This window comes from Periplaneta americana, chromosome 4 (assembly GCF_040183065.1).
Source record: "Periplaneta americana isolate PAMFEO1 chromosome 4, P.americana_PAMFEO1_priV1, whole genome shotgun sequence".
NCBI classification, from domain to species: domain Eukaryota; kingdom Metazoa; phylum Arthropoda; class Insecta; order Blattodea; family Blattidae; genus Periplaneta; species Periplaneta americana.
This window is the reverse complement of record NC_091120.1, coordinates 150,486,548-150,505,323: the sequence shown is the minus strand read 5'-3', so window position 1 is coordinate 150,505,323 and position 18,776 is coordinate 150,486,548. Positions and strand designations below refer to the sequence as shown.

General features: G+C 36.3%; 9 non-coding genes across 9 annotated transcripts; 8 read left to right on the top strand and 1 right to left on the bottom strand.

The window, feature by feature from the left end:
• Positions 1 to 4,413: 4,413 nt before the first annotated feature.
• Positions 4,414 to 4,485, bottom strand: TRNAD-GUC (transfer RNA aspartic acid (anticodon GUC)). The gene has a single exon. It is a non-coding gene; the product is annotated as a tRNA-Asp (tRNA).
• A 3,027-nt stretch (positions 4,486 to 7,512) lies between these two features.
• TRNAQ-CUG (transfer RNA glutamine (anticodon CUG)) lies at positions 7,513 to 7,584 on the top strand. Its single transcript has one exon. It is a non-coding gene; the product is annotated as a tRNA-Gln (tRNA).
• Positions 7,585 to 7,655: 71 nt separating this feature from the next.
• TRNAQ-UUG (transfer RNA glutamine (anticodon UUG)) lies at positions 7,656 to 7,727 on the top strand. Its single transcript has one exon. It is a non-coding gene; the product is annotated as a tRNA-Gln (tRNA).
• A 360-nt stretch (positions 7,728 to 8,087) lies between these two features.
• TRNAQ-CUG (transfer RNA glutamine (anticodon CUG)) lies at positions 8,088 to 8,159 on the top strand. Its single transcript has one exon. It is a non-coding gene; the product is annotated as a tRNA-Gln (tRNA).
• A 72-nt stretch (positions 8,160 to 8,231) lies between these two features.
• On the top strand, positions 8,232 to 8,303 carry TRNAQ-CUG (transfer RNA glutamine (anticodon CUG)). Its single transcript has one exon. It is a non-coding gene; the product is annotated as a tRNA-Gln (tRNA).
• Positions 8,304 to 8,376: 73 nt separating this feature from the next.
• On the top strand, positions 8,377 to 8,448 carry TRNAQ-CUG (transfer RNA glutamine (anticodon CUG)). Its single transcript has one exon. It is a non-coding gene; the product is annotated as a tRNA-Gln (tRNA).
• Positions 8,449 to 8,521: 73 nt separating this feature from the next.
• TRNAQ-CUG (transfer RNA glutamine (anticodon CUG)) lies at positions 8,522 to 8,593 on the top strand. The gene has a single exon. It is a non-coding gene; the product is annotated as a tRNA-Gln (tRNA).
• A 72-nt stretch (positions 8,594 to 8,665) lies between these two features.
• Positions 8,666 to 8,737, top strand: TRNAQ-CUG (transfer RNA glutamine (anticodon CUG)). Its single transcript has one exon. It is a non-coding gene; the product is annotated as a tRNA-Gln (tRNA).
• Positions 8,738 to 8,946: 209 nt separating this feature from the next.
• TRNAQ-CUG (transfer RNA glutamine (anticodon CUG)) lies at positions 8,947 to 9,018 on the top strand. The gene has a single exon. It is a non-coding gene; the product is annotated as a tRNA-Gln (tRNA).
• The last annotated feature ends 9,758 nt before the right edge of the window (positions 9,019 to 18,776 follow it).

Here is an 18,776-nt window from a genome sequence, read left to right as displayed (position 1 = left end):
CATATCTTTCGCAAAACTTGGAGTGCTTGGTGAAGTTTTGATGGGAGTAGTGATTGTGGAAGTTGATGGTTTGAACAGCAGCGTGGAACCAGAAGTACTTTGTGAAGCTTGGGCAGAAGTTGTTGGCCTATCTGTTGATGATGACGGTTTGAACAACAGTGAGGGAGAGAATTTTTCTTCAGGAACAATGCTGTCAGAGAACGACACTATTCCTGTGCAAGAGAATCCTTTTAAAGCAGATCCCACAGATGCTGTTAAATTCCACGCAGTCATGAATATTTTACAAAACCTTTGTTTGTTTATAGCTTCGTTTGGGTTCTGATGCATCCATGCACTAGCCTTCTTATGGTATGCACTCTTCAGTGATTTGAACAATGTCCTATCCAACGGCTGGAGGACATGCGTAGTATGTGGAGGCAGTCCAAGGAGTTCTATGTTGTTTTTTTTTACAAAAGTCCAAAGCCCTTACACTGGTGTGACTGCCATGGTTGTCAAGGATTATGAGAATTTTGTCATCAGGCTTGAACTTAGTAAAGTGATTAAGCCAGCTGATGAAGAGGTCTTCATTTATGTAACCCGAGTCGCTCATTTCAACGACTGATCCAGGAGGTAAATCATCTTTGTACATGATGCTATTCCTAACACCTTTAAAAATCACCATAGGAGGAATATATGCTCCAGCTGCATTGCATCATGCCACTACTGTTACATTTTTGCCACGTTCAACATTTGTAAGTGAAATGACCTCACGCTTTCCTTTCTGACTTACTGTCTTCAATGGTCTGTTGTTCAGGGGGAAGCCGGAGTCCATGTTGTAAATGCAGTGGGGTTTATCAAAAAGCTGGTAGTCATTCAGTACTTGTTTTAGAATACTGAAATAGTGATCTACTTCCTCTTTGCAGAGACCCTCAGCCCTTGCACGAGAGAGACCTTCAGGTTTTCGGAGGCTTAAACCTGAATTACGTTTTAGAAAAGCTCGGAACCAATCTACACCCGCAACTTTCTCTTCAGAATTCCAGTAATGTTTAATTCCTAAGGCTTCTGCAAGCTGAAAAGCAGCCCGCCTCACTTGTAGTGCTGTTTGTCCTAAACCTCTTTCTTCAAGACATAGCAATCTCTCCACCAAAGCTTGTTCCATTTCCAGCGACAGAATCGACGGATGACCAATCTTCTTAACCACAGGATTCAGACCTGCTGCTATCTCCTTCCTCACCTTCTCTTTCCCATGCAGTGTTGAAAATGGTACATTATAATGTTGAGATGCTGCAAGAATTGACAGATGTCCTTCCATCACACTTGATACTGCCTGGTTCATATCATTTTCATCCCAGCGCAAATAGATTTTATTCAGGTTCTGTTTACGTAGCATCTGTAAATAAAAGTACTCTCTTGGTCCGTCTCTGAAAACAAATTTACATTTTCCTACCATAACCTTGTCATTAGTTTCCCTTTCAGACCCACAATTCCTCAAAATATTATTTTTGAGATAGTCGGGGATCGAACCGGATACATGCGGAAGTAAAGTTAGAGGATCTAATTGCTAGTCAAAGAGGCGGTGTAAAGAAAATAAGAGGTTAATGGAAAGAAAATGCTTATCGAAATTGTACTCTTATATCGAAGTTGTACTAAAAAAGCTTATCGAAAATGTACCGTTGCCTGTTTAAATCAAGAGGCTATGTTAATCCTCAGGAATGCAAGAGATGGCAGCACCAACGCCTCTCACTAATAACTAACATGTCTAACTGTCTTCTGAATCACAGACTTTAATTTTAAAGCAACAATGAAGAACGACAACTCTTGCGTTACAAACGTCATTTCTTACATCAGCATAAAACTAGACACACAAATACAGTAGTTACCTTACAGTTATTAAAAACTTGTATATCCTCAAGTTTCTGCCACAAGAACACAAAAATTGGACAGAGAACACACAAAGGTACAATGTATAATGTGATGTTCTGAAAACAGTGTTACCAACAAGTGCAAACGAGAAAGCGGGAAAATCCTTAAATTTATCAGAATTGTACCGGTATCGAAATTGTCCCACTCCACCTTAGGCGTAGGTGTTCTATTCATTTACGTGTTCCCTATCGTTCCTTTCAATCTGCAAGGTTATTTCAATAGTTTTATAATGGTAATTTTTTTACGCCAGCATTATAAATAGTCCTTATCGCTGTCAAAATCGTTCATAATATGTCATATTATGACGGTATAACTTGTGCCATGAAGTTAACATACAGTAATGTGTTCATTTTCAAATGGGAGCCCCCAGCACGTGTTTTTCTTTGATAATGTCATTGATCTATTTTCCGAGCCTAAGCAAAGCATCCTACACATTAACATCAAATATACAGAGTGTTGACGAATTATCTTTACAACGTCAACTCTAAATAACAAAATAATGCAGCGAGTTAACACAATTCTGTTTTTATTTAAATGAGAAACTTTCAAAGTTTTATTTATGTTCATTTTCAGGTTTTTTGAATAAGTAGTGTAAAGTTGAGATCATATTTCCACGAAATAACTACCGTACTATACAGAAGAAGACACAGCATGTTTTCTGATTCACAGAGACGAAATCAGATACGCATATAAATTTCAGAACTGATTATGGAAGGAAACCACCAAAACTAAAAATCCAAGAATGGCACGGAAAGTTTATGGAAAATGGTAGTGTCCTGCATAAGAATGGAGCCGGCCAACCAAACACAAGTGAAGAGGATGTTGAACGTGTTCGTAAAGCTTTCGTTCGTAGTCCTATAAAATATCTTCGTAATAACGCAGTGTGGCAGTTGATGTTCAACCGCACACAAAGAGCGTGTTCCGAATCTCACCGGTGAGCAATCCGATGGCATTACGGTGTTCCGAATTCCACCGATGACGTCATTGATGCTCCACCGGTGTCGCACCGGTGCCATAAGCTTGCAGAGGTGGTGGCAGTCTCCATCAGCCGTCACCAGTGAATCTGATTGGTTCTTGTATAGGGCGGGAATTAACAGATGAATGACATCGTGCACTGTTGTGTCATGGCGGTGTGTTCTGCTTTAGTTCTGCTGTATTGTTTGTAATGAGCATAACGTAAAAACAATATGTTAATGGCTTATGAGCGAACATGTCAACGGACCAATTATTACTACCGGTTCAAGAAATAAGTTGTTTATGATCTCTTTTCTTTGAACGAGATGGCAGTACGGAAATTTCGCAAAATTTTGCTAGCGAAGCACAGATAACCACTTAAACAGTCGCCATGACAGCCATCGATCCTTCCAGCAGTTTTGTTCCTATTCTGCTGCAGCGTGACGTCATTGTTGTCCACTGGTCCGGTGAGATTCGGAATACGCTGAAAGTGATGCACAAGCGTTTGCAACTGTATGCTTACAAAGTGCAGCTACTGTAGTCCATTAAGCCACAAGATAGACATGTATGTGAAGAGTTTGTTGTTGAAATGCTACGTCCATCCCGTCGGATTGAAGAAGAAGTTTTCTTAACCGTGTTATATTCAGCGATGAGGCAACATTTCATTTCATGCTTATTGAACACATATAATTGTATAATTTGAGCAGTAATTTTGTGGAAAAGTGACCTCACCTATTCACCATTTATTCAGCACACCTAAAAACGAACGTAAACAAAACTTTGAGAGGTTCTCTTAAAAAGAAAAGAAAAGAGTTGAAGTTGTGAAGATAATTTTTGGAACTTTGTATATTTAATTGTTCACTTTTGTTCCTTGTAATGAAAATTAACTGTTGCTCATATCGAGTATGGTAAAACCTATTGATGATCCCCACGAATTGATGATTTCCATATATTGTTTTAACCTCGATATTTGACGAAATTTTGCTTTCATTTCAACTCATTCATAGCTGAATGGCACCACCGTCATGGTCCAACGGTTAGCGATAGTATAAGTGGGACAAAATAAATTGTTGCCTTCACAATATCTGTGCAAGTCGGTCTGTGAGACCATTTTCAATCAAAGGAACATTAGCTTTATTCGAAACTCCTTATCGTGATCATTATCATCATCGTCGTCGTCGTCGTTTTCGTCATCGTCATCATCATTTTTATGGAAATACATAAATTAAAGAGCAATAAACAGAAGGTAAATGTATTAATTCAAGGGTCCACGTAATACACTGCTTATGGGGAAAAAAAAAAAACTTCACTGAAGAAGTTCGAACTTTTCTTACAGAGACAACATTTTAATGTCGTCATTTGAACACATTTTCTATGGTTGCGTATAGGCGTACTGGTCTACTTAGCAGATGGTTTGACATATTATTTGAATACTATTACCACTCCTTATCACAAGAAATCAGGAGCAGTTGGAATCTAAAATGCCTTTAAGTCAACATTACTTTGAAATATCCTTATTGAACAGAACTACTCTCAATAATTTCGAGGGAAAAATTGTTCCGGAGCCGGGTATCGAACCCGGGACCTTTGGTTTGACGTACCAACGCTCTACCACTGAGCTACCCGGGAACTCTAACCGACACCGATCCAATTTTTCCCTCTATATCCACAGACCTCAAAGTGGGCTGACAACCGTCAAGCAACCAACTTCGAGTGCACACTAACTCCGTGTGACTTAAATTGTGGTTTTCTGTTAACGAACAGTGACGTGTATTATGCAAATCAATATTTCAGGTATAACTCCCTGTAAAGTTGATTTGAATAATTTCGAGGGAAAAATTGTTCCGGAGCCGAGTATCGAACCCGGGACCTTTGGTTTGACGTACCAACGCTCTACCGCTCAGTGGTAGAGCGTTGGTACGTCAAACCAAAGGTCCCGGGTTCGATACTCGGCTCCGGAACAATTTTTCCCTCGAAATTATTCAAATCAACTTTACAGGGAGTTATATCTGAAATATTGATTTGCAGAACTACTCTCTTGTAGAAACTTTTAAATAATTTGTTGTATACGGTGATCTCTATGTTTCAGAGGCGGCTCGTGAACTTGTGGACTGGGAGAGCTGCAGTAGATTTTGGTATATACTAATAAGTATAGGACAAAAATAAATGCACTACATATCGAAAACCAAAACTTTCTGACTTAGTTGGGAGATGTCTGTGGTATCATTTGCTAATCGCTAAAAAAAAACTAATACTATCGATTTCAGTCTGAATTTCTGATCGGCAGACACTCAACTTGCAATCTACCAGTTTATTCTAAATTGTTTTAGAATTACCTTTAAACAGTGGCATGTTCCAAATGATTTTTGAGAGGCTCGTTTAGATTACTCGCGGACTGTAGCAACCCACGAAATACTCCAGAGTCCTTCGAATCGTTTTTTTTTTCATCATGTCCCCTAAGGGGAAGTTCATATTGGCCACAAAATGTGATACAATCAATATTTTTAAAAATAATTTCACAATTTTTTCTCATTTCTTGATTATGTTTGAGAATTTTTGTTCAGTTCGTTTCACTTACTTGCGCAGCAATATTAGTTTTGCCTAACATAGCCAATGAAACAACATTTTTCAGGTGAGATTGCGAAGATTCGTGCTTTTTAATTTTCAGGGACAAATGTCCTAAATCTGTCACACCACTCCTAGTCTATGCAGTATCACCACCGAAGAGGAGGCAACCACAAATGCTCAGCGTAAATCTCATTGTTATACTTCCTTACATATATGCACTATTTCGGCTGGATGTAGCTTGAGTAAGATTTAAGTCGGGTAACGAACGACCCTTTAATTTCACTTCATTACATCAATTTTCTCCGCAAGGGAGAGTTGAGAAAAATAAAATGAATATTCTGTAATTTACACACACTCATGCTTGCACATTTGCACTGGTTAAGTTACGGTACTAAAACGTCACACCAAAGCAACACTCAGATATACTGATGGTCAACAATTTTCTGAAACTGGAAAAGAAGTCTCTTTCGTATTTTACGTGCTATATCAAAAGGATTATACTCGTGCAATCATTTTGAGTTAAGGCAAATATTAGGTTCTGCTGGAGACTGGATATATACGTAATAATAAGGCAAAAGAGAATATTAATTTCGTTATATTAACTCGATAAGATTCTACAACAATAAGTATGTACAGGGAAAATAAAAATTTTGTTATTAAGTTTCAATGGAATAGAGAATCCATTTGACATAGCATTACAATAGCGGTGTGGGAGGGGAGGAAAGATCTTCCCTTGTCGCCTGGCTCTGCAAGCCACTGCAGCGAAATATGGGTTTTAAACAGCGGCAGTTTCCTTCTGCTTCCCTTCACCTCTCTACCCCCTGACCTAGCAAGACACACTCTGTATGTTCTGTTCCACCCTGCAGATCCCAGGACGACTTTGAATGCAGTGTCAATTCCAGTACAGTCGATGCGCAAAAAGATAATGCATAAAATAATAGTACATATTCCCGGCCAGATGAAATATAAAGTAATTTACCAATAAAAGCTGTAACAATTCTTCTACATATTAAAATAAATATTATTTTTATTTTCCTGTCAAAGCAGGGAGTGCTGCAGCTCCGCAGCTATTATGGACGAGCCGCCCCTGCTATGTTTTGTAACCTGCTTACATTCTCCATCTGTATTGTATTTTATGTTCTTATTATTTTATACAGGGTTTTTAAAAAGTAGCACATTCATTCATTTAGTGTTCTGCCAAAGGGCAGATCTTTCACTGCAAACCCAGTTTTCTCCAATCTTTCCTATTTTCTACCTTCCTCTTTGTTTCCTCATATAATCCATAGACTATATCTTAATGTCGTATAACATCTGATATCTTCTTCTACCCTAAACTTTTCTCCCGTTCACCATTTCTTCCAGTGCATCCTTCGGCCAGTTTCTTCTCAGCCAGTGACCCAACCAACTCCGTTTGCTTTTCCTGATCAGTTCCAGCATCATTCTTTCTTCACCCACTCTTTCCAACACAGCTTCATTTCTTATTCTGTCTGTCCACTTCACACATTCCATTCTCCTCCATATCCACATTTCAAATACTTCTATTCGCTTCTCTTCTCTTCGTCATAATGTCCATGTTTCTGCCTCATACAATGCCACATTCCATACAAAAGAAAGCACTTCGCTACTCTCTTCCTTAGTTCTTTTTCCAGAGATCCCCAGAAGGTGCACCTTTTTCTATTAAAAGCTTCCTTGGCCATTGCTATTCTCCTTTTGACTTTCTGGCAGCAGCTCATGTTACTACTTATAGTAGTTACACCCGAAGTACTCGTATTTGAAGCTGTCCACTTGATCCACTGCCTCATTTAGAATTCGCAAGTTCGTCTTCTTTATTTTTCTTCCTATGACCATGCTCTTTGTCTCATTTGCATTTATCTTCATCCCATACTGCTCACAGCTGTCCTTTAGCTCCAGTAGTATGTCATTTAGTATAATTTCCTCTTCTGTTAACACCGCCATATCATCAGAAAATCTTATGCATTTTATTCTTCTTCCTCCTACTGTTACTACACCCATGTTCTCATGTTCAATTTGGTTTTATTAATTCATAATATTGTATGTTGTAATATGAAGAAGAAATTACCTCTCATCGGTCCCATGGTGTAACGGTTAGCACTCTGGGCTCTGAATCCAGCGATCCGAGTTCAAATCTCGGTGGGATCTGTTTGTTCACTTTTAGTTTTGTCACTCACTTCAACTAGTATATCTTGTAAGGGGAAGAAAAATTATCCGTCGGTCCCATGGTGTAATGGTTAGCACCCTGGACTTTGAATCCAGCGATCCGAGTTCGAATCTCGGTGGGACCTGTTTGTTCACTTTTAGTTTTGTCACTCACTTCAACTAGTATATCTTGCAAGGGGAAGAAAAATTATCCGTCGGTCCCATGGTGTAATGGTTAGCACTCTGGACGTTGAATCCTGCGATCCGAGTTCAAATGTCGGTGGGACCTGTTTGTTCACTTTTAGTTTTGTCACTCACTTCAACTAGTATATCTTGTAACGGGAAGAAAAGGTTATTCGTAGGTCCCATGGAATAATGGTTAGCACTCTGGACTCTGTATCCAGCGATCCGAGTTCAAATCTCGGTGGGACCTATTTCTTCACTTTTAGTTTTGTCATTCACTTCAACTAGTAGGACATTCTAACGGGAAGAAAAGGTTAATCGTCGGTCCCATGGTGTAATGGTTAGCACTCTGGACTCTGAATCCAGCGATCCGAATTCAAATCTCGGTGGGATCTGTTTGTTCACTTTTAGTCTTGTCACTCACTTCAACTAGTATATGGTGTAACGGGAAGAAAGGATTATTCGACGGTCCCATGGTGTAATGGTTAGCACTCTGGACTCTGAATCCAGCGATCCTAGTTCAAATCTCGGTGGGACCTATTTCTTCACTTTTAGTTTTATCATTCACTTCAACTAGTAGGACGTTGTAACGGGAAGAAAAGGTTAAACGTCGGTCCCATGGTGTAATGGTTAGCACTCTGGACTCTGAATCCCGCGATCCGAGTTCAAATCTCGGTGGGACCTATTGCTTCACTTTTAGTTTTATCATTCACTTCAACTAGTAGGACGTTGTAACGGGGAGAAAAGGTTAATCGTCGGTCCCATGGTGTAATGGTTAGCACTCTGGACTCTGAATCCAGCGATCCGAGTTCAAATCTCGGTGGGACCTTTTTGTTCGCTTTTAGTTTTGTCACTCACTTCAACTAGTATATGATGTAACGGGAAGAGAGGATTATTCGGTGGTCCCATGGTGTAATGGTTAGCACTCTGGACTCTGAATCCAGCGATCTGAGTTCAAATCTCGGGGGGATCTTCCTGTTCGCTCTTAGTTTTGTCACTCACTACAACTAGTATATGATGTAACGGGAAGAAAGTATTATTCGGCGGTCCCATGGTGTAATGGTTAGGACTCTGAATCCAGCGATCCGAGTTCAAATCTCGGTAGGACCTTCCTGTTCGCTTTTAGTTTTGTCACTCACTTCAACTAGTATATGATGTAACGGGAAGAGAGAATTATTCGGCGGTCCCATGGTGTAATGGTTAGCACTCTGGACTCTGAATCCAGCGATCCGAGTTCAAATCTCGGTGGGACTTTCTGTTCGCATTTAGTTTTGTCACTCACTTCAACTAGTACCGTCGCGCGGGGCGACTTTGTGCCATTCGCGCATTTCATAAAAAAAAAACGGAAGGAAGTAGTCTTTAAAACCGTCACAAGGTTTTAAAGACTACTAAACGTAAGGAAGTAGACTTTAAAACCTTGTCACGGTCTTAAAGAATACTTCCATACGTTTTTCGCGAATGGCACAAAGTCACCCCTCGCGACGGTATATGTTGTAACGGGAAGAAGAGTTTATTTGTCGGTCCCACGGTAGCGAGTAATGTTTGTACTCTACACTCTTGACTGTAAAAAAAGTCGGTAATACCTTTGTGTTCGTTTTTAATGTTAGCATTTAAACTCGTGGGCGTGAATGTTTTAACGGGAAAAAGAGATTAACTACTGGTCGCAGGGTATAGTGGTTAGTACTCTGGACTCTGAATGCATTGATTCAAGTTCAAATATCGGTGGAACATTTATGTTCCATTTATAGTTTTGTCATTTAACCTGCTCATTTCTGCAATGGGTAGAATATAGCTGCTATGGCTTCCAGTGTTTCTTGATTTTGATTCTAATGATCACCTTGCTATCTTGGTGGAGACTGCATGTTTCCTGCTGTGAACCAAGAACGACGCTAGTCATGTCAGGTAATGGTTAAAACTCCCTGCTCCAAATCCAGCTCTTGCAGTTGAAATCGCGATGACGTCTTTTATTTACGTATATTCAGTCGAGTTGTCACGGATGTTACATTTTTACTATTTTCAAACTCTATATATTTAAAATGAAATGACTTTTGTCAACTTTTATTATTAGAATCAATTTAGTAGGTCAGTATCATTTTACAGAGGAAACGTTTTCGAATAAAATTTATTTTGGTTGCATAAAATAAAGAAAAGTTTCCGTCACGGATGTTACAAGATTTGTGAACTCACTTCACATCTTATTAACAAAAAGTGTTAAGCTCAGGTCTCTGCCTCAAGCAAAAAGTTATTCATTCTCATAGTGTCCATGTGAAAGCTATGCAAATTTCATGACATGCAATTGGTTTATAAAAACGTAATCAGTAAATATTTTATAGCTGTTTCTTCCATGTCACGGATGTTACACACATTTTGTCACGGATGATAATCCTAAGTTAATGTCCTTCGTTTTTCAAAACCACTGTGAAATTTATAAGTCAGAATATTCACTTGAACTGTAAGATTAAAATTGTTATTAACCCACACAACTTGAAATAAGTGGTAGAAAGAATATAGTACAAAGTAAAAACTTCCTTGATCCTGGAGCTCTGAAATTAACAGTGCAAACTCTCAAAATATTTCTTCAGCAATAGCTCCTGGAAAACATATATTAACAACTGACCTCTCTATCAATAAGTGCTGAAAATTTTAGGGAAACGAAACAGTACTTATTACCCAACCAAGACCACTAAGATTCAATGCCAATAAAACTTGTAAAATATTTTACTTTCGAAAAAAAAAATCATTAGAATATTTAAATTTAGATCCTTATCTATCTCTGACACTAATAATAAACAAGTATTTTTGAAAAAAAAATATTTTTCCATTGGAATTCTCAGTTTGTTCGGAATGGCTGTATTTTATTTTTGGCGCCTCAACTACTCACTACTTTCATAGGAAGAAGGGAGCTCCTCTCGATGTTGTGGTGCGAATTGAAATCTTCGTGGGACCTTCTACAAATTGCCATGAAAAAATTGGTGACGTCACCGCGCGATCTTTTTGACGCACATAATTTATATGTATAATAATAATAATAATAATAATAATAATAATAATAATAATAATAATAATAATAATAATAATATTATTATTATTATTATTAATATTATTATTATTTATTTATTTACTAATATTTAATGTGCTGAACAACAGCAGAGGCCAATAAAAGTTCAGCACATGACAATTTTATAAGAAAAACATTAACAGTGACAGAAATTACAATAAAAGTGCATAGGAATAATTATTGAAATAATGTCAATTAAAAATAATGATAATTGTAAATGAAAATATGGAATCATATAAATTAATATAATACGAATGATATAAAACATGGCGAGAATAATATTATAATACATATCTAAACAAGAGATATAAGTTATTAATAACAACTTACATAAAACTCCAAAAAGTATATACTACACATTAAATGGATCCAAGTTACCTCCATGCAAATTAGCATATTTTATACATCTGGAGACCGGAGAGAGAGATTTATAATATCTGTTATATATTATTTCTTTTTTGAAATCTTAATCCCTTAGCAGGAATATGAAGACTGATATTGCTTAAGAAGGATTCACAATCAAAAGAATAATAATAATAATAATAATAATAATAATAATAATAATAATAATAACAACAATAATAATAATTATTATTTTTATACTGCCAGTCTTCATGTATCTTCATGTATTCAATGTTGGTGGTTCCTTGCAAATGTAATGCGATTTCTGCGTTGTTCTGCAGACAGCAGAGGACCAGCTGGTGGCCTCCAAGATATCGAATAATTGCTTCATCAAGCCTTCTTCTAACTGTCCTTTCAATGATGTTGATATGGCTAGTCAATTAAGTCGATTATGGGCTTCGACAGCGGTGGTGTGCCGGTCCTGCAAGATCCGATGAGCCAAAAATCGATCATCTTTGATTGAAGTTTTTCTTTTGCGGCCTGAATCCGCTCTCCTAGTGCACTGTGAGTTTCCCAAAAGCGATGCAGTGCCCCAGTGCCCTATGCACCATAGAGGTGGTTGCAAGTTGTCGAAGACTGTGGCCATTTTCCACCAGTGTCACTGCAGCTGCTACTTCATGAGATGAGAGAAGCATATTTGATAAAAAAAAACACAAAATAGCTGTCTTATATTAAATGGAAAACGAAACAATGAAATCATAAATTTTGCGTTATTCATTTTTATCCTAGAGCTTCAATTTAACATCTTCTGGGGAGAAACAAAGTTTTAATGTTATTACGTAGCAGACATCGTTATTAAAGTTTAACTTAAAGTTCATGTATTCTACTTAGAAGTTTAAAATTGACGCAGATATTTTTTTTTATCATAACTATAGATGAATGTACAATTGATTTAGTTTGTACTAAAGATTTCAAAGTGATCTTTTTTTCTTTTTTGCCGGTCAGTGTTCTAGACGAAGAATTTTTTTTTTGTTAAAACTTTGATATTATTTTTTTAATATTTAATTTTACTTCATGCCACTTTATTGTTACAAAGAATTATAAGTTACGTAAACACTCCGTTATTGTCTTCGCATTAACTTTTGAAATTTTCCATTTAAGTAACTTTGAGATGACCTTCTAAGTTAAGAAATTATGGTGATTTTGAACAGTGTATTGTTCTTTTTTCTTGTAGTACTGTATTTCTCTACAAACTATATAATACTTTCTCTGTGTAGATCTTGTAACTTTTCTAATCCATCTAAGGTGTCCGTTTTTTCTTTCAATATCAATTTTGTTTAAATTTGTCATAGAGTAAAGCTTTTTTTGTTATTTTCAATCACCCACTAATTGCATTATTTAATTTCTTCACAATGTTCCATAACATACTTGTATTTGTCATTAGTACATACTGTGAGATTATGCTTCTTGACCTGTTCCTTTCTAAATAAAATCATCTATTCATCTTTTTATTGATTGGCCTAATACGAGTATCTATGAACTCTTAATTAATACTATAGGCATGTTTGTTTGGGAAGCAAGTGGCTTGTGTTCCTTAGATATGTGTTAACCAGTTTTATCTACAGCCATCTATTGCTTCTAAAATAGATTTGATATTCATTCATTCATAGTGTTCTGTCCATGGGCAGGTCTTTCACTGCAAAACCCAGCATTCTCCAGTCTTTCCTATTTTCTGCCTTCCTCTTAGTTTCCGCATATATGATCCACATATCTTAATTCGTCTATTATTTGATATCTTCTTCCGCCCCAAACTCTTCTCCCGTTCACCATTCCTTCCAGTGCATCCTTCAGTAGGCAGTTTCTTCTCAACCAGTGACCCAACCAATTTCTTTTTCTCTTCCTGATCAGAGTCAGCATTATTCTTTCTTCACCCACTCTTTCCAACGCAGCTTCATTTCTTATTCTGCCTGTCCATTTCGCAAGCTCCATTCTTCTCCATATCCACAATTCAAGTGCTTCTAGTCGCTTCTCTTCACTTCGTCGTAATGTCCATTTTTCTGCCCCATACAAAGCTACACCCACACAAAGCGCTCCACTTGTCTCTTCCTTAGGTTCTTTCTCCGGAGGTCCGCAGAAGATACTCCATTTTCCATTAAAAGCTTTCTTTCCCATTGGTATTCTCCTTTCGACTTCCTGGCAGCAGCTAATATTACTGCTTACAGTACACCCCAAGTATTTGAAGCTGTGCACTTGCTCTACTGCCTCATTTAGAATTCCCAAGTTTACCTTCATTACTTTTCTTCCTGTGATCATGGTATTCGTCTTGTTTGCATTTATCTTCGTCCCATACTGTTCACAGCTGTCATTCATCTGCAGTAGCATATCCTTTAGTATCATTTCCTCTTCTGCTAACAACTCCATATCACCAGCAAATCTTATGCACTTTATTCTTCTTCCTCCCATGTTCTTGAAAACAGTTCTTTACCAAATCCTCCAAGTAGATTTTGAACATGGTAGATGATAAAGGGTATCCTTGACGTATTCCTCTCCCTATTTAGCTTCCCTCTGAAATTTCTTCTCCTATCGTGACTTTGACTCGTTCCATATAAAGTATAAACATATGAAGGTTACTGAACAGCCTCCTCTCTTTCCAGTTCACATAAATTTTCTTTAAGATTCTCGTCAGTTTATTCCAATCCAATAAATATTCAATTCATTCCTTTTTATCTGATTTTCACCTTGGTGAATGAAGATAATACCCAGTTAGCGACCGGATAATATTATTAATTTTTTTTCTCATATTTCATTGACATGTTAAAACTGGTTGTATTAGGCCTAAGTATTTTTCTAATTGGGATCTTGTACGTCTGAATTCTTTTATTTAAATTTATTTAAAAAAAACGATAGTTTTTAAATTTCGTTATATTGTATTATAATGTTTTATAACGTGCGATACTTAAGCCACTTGCCAAAGGGAAAACAATATTATTTTGAAATTAAAAATCTTAATATCTTTCTGTCTCTATTCTTTCGTAGCCTCAATTATTAGTACATTATAAATGAATGTAAAGTACAAAACTTTTTTACAACGTTCCTACAAAAACAGTCATGTTGTCTAGTGCAGTCGTGGCGAAAATGTGATCGTGCGCCGAGCCACTGTGTAACCTGCAACGTGCATAGCACCTATGGAGGGATGTGGACCCCAAAGGGGAAGTGAAGCAACTGTCTGACTTATTAACAGATTTTCATTTTCCTTACGTCAAGCACTTAAATATAATTTTATACAGTACAAGGCTACAAACTAATGTTTAATACGTGTAACGAAGAAAGTTTCAAAATCAGGATTTATGTCACTTATTGCCAGTCGTAGTTGATCACGAAGGTATTTGTCTGTCAGTCGTGATCTAAATTTGGTTTTTACTATTTTCATTGTTGAAAATAATTTTTTCACAAACGTAAGTTGTAGCGAACATGGCTTCAAAAGAGCAAGCGAAAGAACGAAGCTTCGAACATTTATTTTTTGGCAAAGATTTGAAAGTTCAACATTTGTCTAGTCCTTACATCTAGCTTTCATTTAACATCACATTGTAAATCTGTGAGTTTAAATTGAAGATCTAACAGCATTATTTGCACATCTGCTGAAAAGGATCGACGTACAGAGATAATAATAATAATAATAATAATAATAATAATAATAATACTTAACCTTTTAATGTTTCATGAGTGACATGTAGTATAATGCCGTTTTATGTTATACAACCGTTTTCCTCGTAATACTTGTGAACAAATCATACATTTAATATTCTCATCATATTGACAGCAAAAAAAATGCGTCCTCCCATCCTATTTGAAACTTTCGTTTTTGTAGAGGTACATGATTTCGAGAGAGACATTGCGACGATACGCCATCGCAGGTCAGAGACAAAATAATATAAATGGAGCGGAGTTTGACTCCAGTGAGCGAGAGGGTGGGGGTTGTGGGAGGTAGGAAGCAAGAGAAATGCATAGCTATCATTGCGAGCCACAATGTGCTCGTGAGTCACATTTTTGCCAAGGCTGGTCTAGGCCGTCTAGGTTTTCATGTGCCAAAAACTGTGGTATTCTTCAACGAGTTTTATGTCGCTTTCATGTTGCAACCTCTTTATCTTAAGAAATGCTTTACAGAATTTTTTATAATTCCAATAAATTACGCCGTAAGATTTGTTTGGATTCTAGTATACAGCTTCTCGCCTACGTTGTTAATGTTAAATGTTATGAAACAACACTGCAGATTGTTCCTGTAATCAAAGTAGTTAGCCTTGATTGTTTGGAGTTGTAAAAGTAGGATATAAAACACACAAAACAACAGAATAACCAGAAAGGAATGTCTGGAATGAGATCGATCCAAGGTGAAGGAACGGAGTGCACTGTGGAATGAGTCAAAAGAGGGGAAAGGGTTCCTATAGGACGTCACGAGGCGGGCGTCCAGGAAATACCTGCAGGGTGTGTCACGAGATTCCAGATGCGTGCAAGAGTGACTTCCGCGCCATAATGTCATTGTCATTGATTTTACTTTCTGTGAAGGTCTTGTTGGAATCGATTATTTCATGTTTGTGTCAAGTTCATGAGGTAACTGAACCTTAGTTCAGGGACTTCACTATGATGTAATGCGAATTGTCGATAGAGGTTACGAGCAATAGGAATAGTGAAATGTACTACAATCAACACGAAGTTCTTTATACCGATTCTGCAATTACTATACGCACACACACGTTAATAAAGAATTCAGGAAGCTCTTGCTTTATATTAAACACTAAACGACGCTGTATTTTCCGCCCTTAATGTTTATTTGAACCAACCATGATGTACGCAAAGGTTTAAGCTCCTTTTGACACTGAGAGTCACGGTCTGGGATTCGGTCATTCTTTAGACCAGGGGCGCCAAAACTTTTATTTGAAAGGCCAGTAACTGCAAAGATGATCTGTCGCGGGCCATATAGGCCTATTATATTGTTTATATTATATTGTATTATATTATATTATATTATATTATATTATATTATATTATATTATATTATATTATATTATATTATATTATATTGTTTTGTAATGAGCACAACATAAAAAAATGTGTTATGACTTATGAACGAACATGTCAACGAACCAGTTATTACTACCGGTTCAAGAAATAAATTGTTTATGCTCTCTTTTCTTTGAGCGAGATGACAGTATGGAAATTTCGCAAAGTCTTGCTAGCGTAGCACAATAACAACTTGTATAGCCGCCATGATAGCCATTGAACCTTCCAGCAGTTTTGTTCCTATTCCGCTGCAGCATGACGTCATTGATGTCCACCGGTCCGGCGAGATTCGGAATACGCTGTAAGTTTCAGGATGACTAGGATGAATGATGTAATATTCGAATTAGTTTGTTTTTATTGACATTAAATAGTAGTAAATGTATGTAAAGATGTATTGTAGAGCTTCTTCCTCACAGCATTGTATTTATGTTTACAGAATAAAGTACAAACAAAAGTGTGTGCTGCTAATGGCGTAGACTCGTTACATGTCAGTTAAGAGTTGTGTCTATAAATTGTTCAGATTTTCGTACATAAATTCTCAGTTTGAGGATGTTTCTTACCATTACGATTGGCCTATCCTTTGATTAAGCCAAGAAAAAGTTCTGTTCAGGCATTTTGAATTGCGTGATTATTTATCAGAACTCATAATAGAAAAATAGAGACAGTCCAGAACTAGTTGACTCTACATGGATCGAGGAACTTACCTTTCTCAAGGATACAGTATATTCGAGCATCTGAACGTTTTGAATTTGAGATCGCAAGGAAAGAATCAATTTATGTCGACAGATATTGTTAAAAGCTTTTAGATGAAGATTTCATTGTAGATGTCACAGATCTCACAGCACAATTTTTATAATTTCAACTTCTTCAGTGTATTGAATTCCTGCTCAACAGTGTAAAATAGGCTGCTACAATGTTTTAAAAAATATCTGGAAAGAGTTTCATAGACGATTTAAAGATAGCCTATTGACCTGCTCCAGCCCAAGTTGGATTTGTTTTGTGATCCTTACTCATCAAACACAGAAAATATGCCAACACAGTTGCAATTGAATACTGAATTGACAAACATCCCGAGTCCAAAATTTACCGAATTCGACTTTTTACCTAACAAGTTGTGTTTTACATAGGCTATCATTATGTAAAAAAGATATCCCAAGTCCAACTCTAAGCCTGTGTTTTGGATCATACAAATATTTATGTCAATACTCATAATGCAAGCCTATATAGTTCCTTTGCGGTACTGAAAAAAAATAATTCAATGGACTTGGAATGTTAGTCAATTCTGGTCTTCCATTAAAAATAATTTCGCTGTAGGAAACAACATTTCACCGGACATAAGAAGGCTTATGGCAAAAATCAGAAAAAGCTCTTCTGGATTACGCTAGGTCAGGAATTCAAATTTGTTTCTAGAAGTGTGATGCTGCTCATATAAGTAGTATATGATTATATAACACTTAATAACAATAATTACCGTAGGCTAATTATAGGCCTCGTTATGTAAAACTGCTTAAGTTAAAGAGAAGCTATGTTTATTATGTTATATCCTACTATTTTATAATTATGTATGTATGTATGTATGTATGTATGTATGTATGTATGTATGTATGTATGTATGTAAAAGATAACCTTATTAGCATTTCACTCCAATCATACTGATTTAAACTATCACTGACTACATTGTTACTTCTTTCTTTTAGACATCATCCTGATTGTGCTGTACTTTCAAAATTGTCTCATAATAATCTCTTTCTATTATCTAATATTATTTGAAATATATTAACAACATTCTATGTATTTTAGCTTAATTCTGCTACACAGTTTATTTCAGTGTTTAATTAATAGTTCATAGTATTTTGTTGTTTAATTCGTAAATAACTCTTGTATACATGTAACTCTAATCTAAATCAAATTGTTGAATTCTTTGTAAGTTCATGTATATGTATATACTCTTTTTGGTGGTTGAGTGGAAGAGAAGGCCTTACGGCCTTAACTCTGCCAGCTAAAATAAATCATTATTATTATTATTATTATTATTATTATTATTATTATTATTATGTATGTGTATGTATGTATGCATGTATGTATGTAGGCCTATGTATTTATTCGCACTGCAAACGGGTATATACCCGGTGGCAGTGGTAACTAATTACACTCAATAATGACAATTAATAATAAACACAACTAATAAAAAACAATAATAATGATAAATAATAATAAAAATTATAATAATAATAATAATAATAATAACAATAATAATAATAATAACAATAATAATAACAATAATAACAAGGATCATCCTAAATTAAATGAAGCACGTTCACTTAAAATAACATTTAAAGTACGGTAAATCTAATTTGTATCTTAACCCTAAGTTCATACCTGCACAAGTACCTTTCGGCACTACACTTATTTCGCTATCAACTCCCTCACTGCACTGATTCTATCTTGATTTCACTAACACTTAAAAAACATTTCACTTACTTTGCACAGCCACTATAAACTATAGAACTTCACTGACACAAACACACTTCACTTACACAATAGACTTCACTGA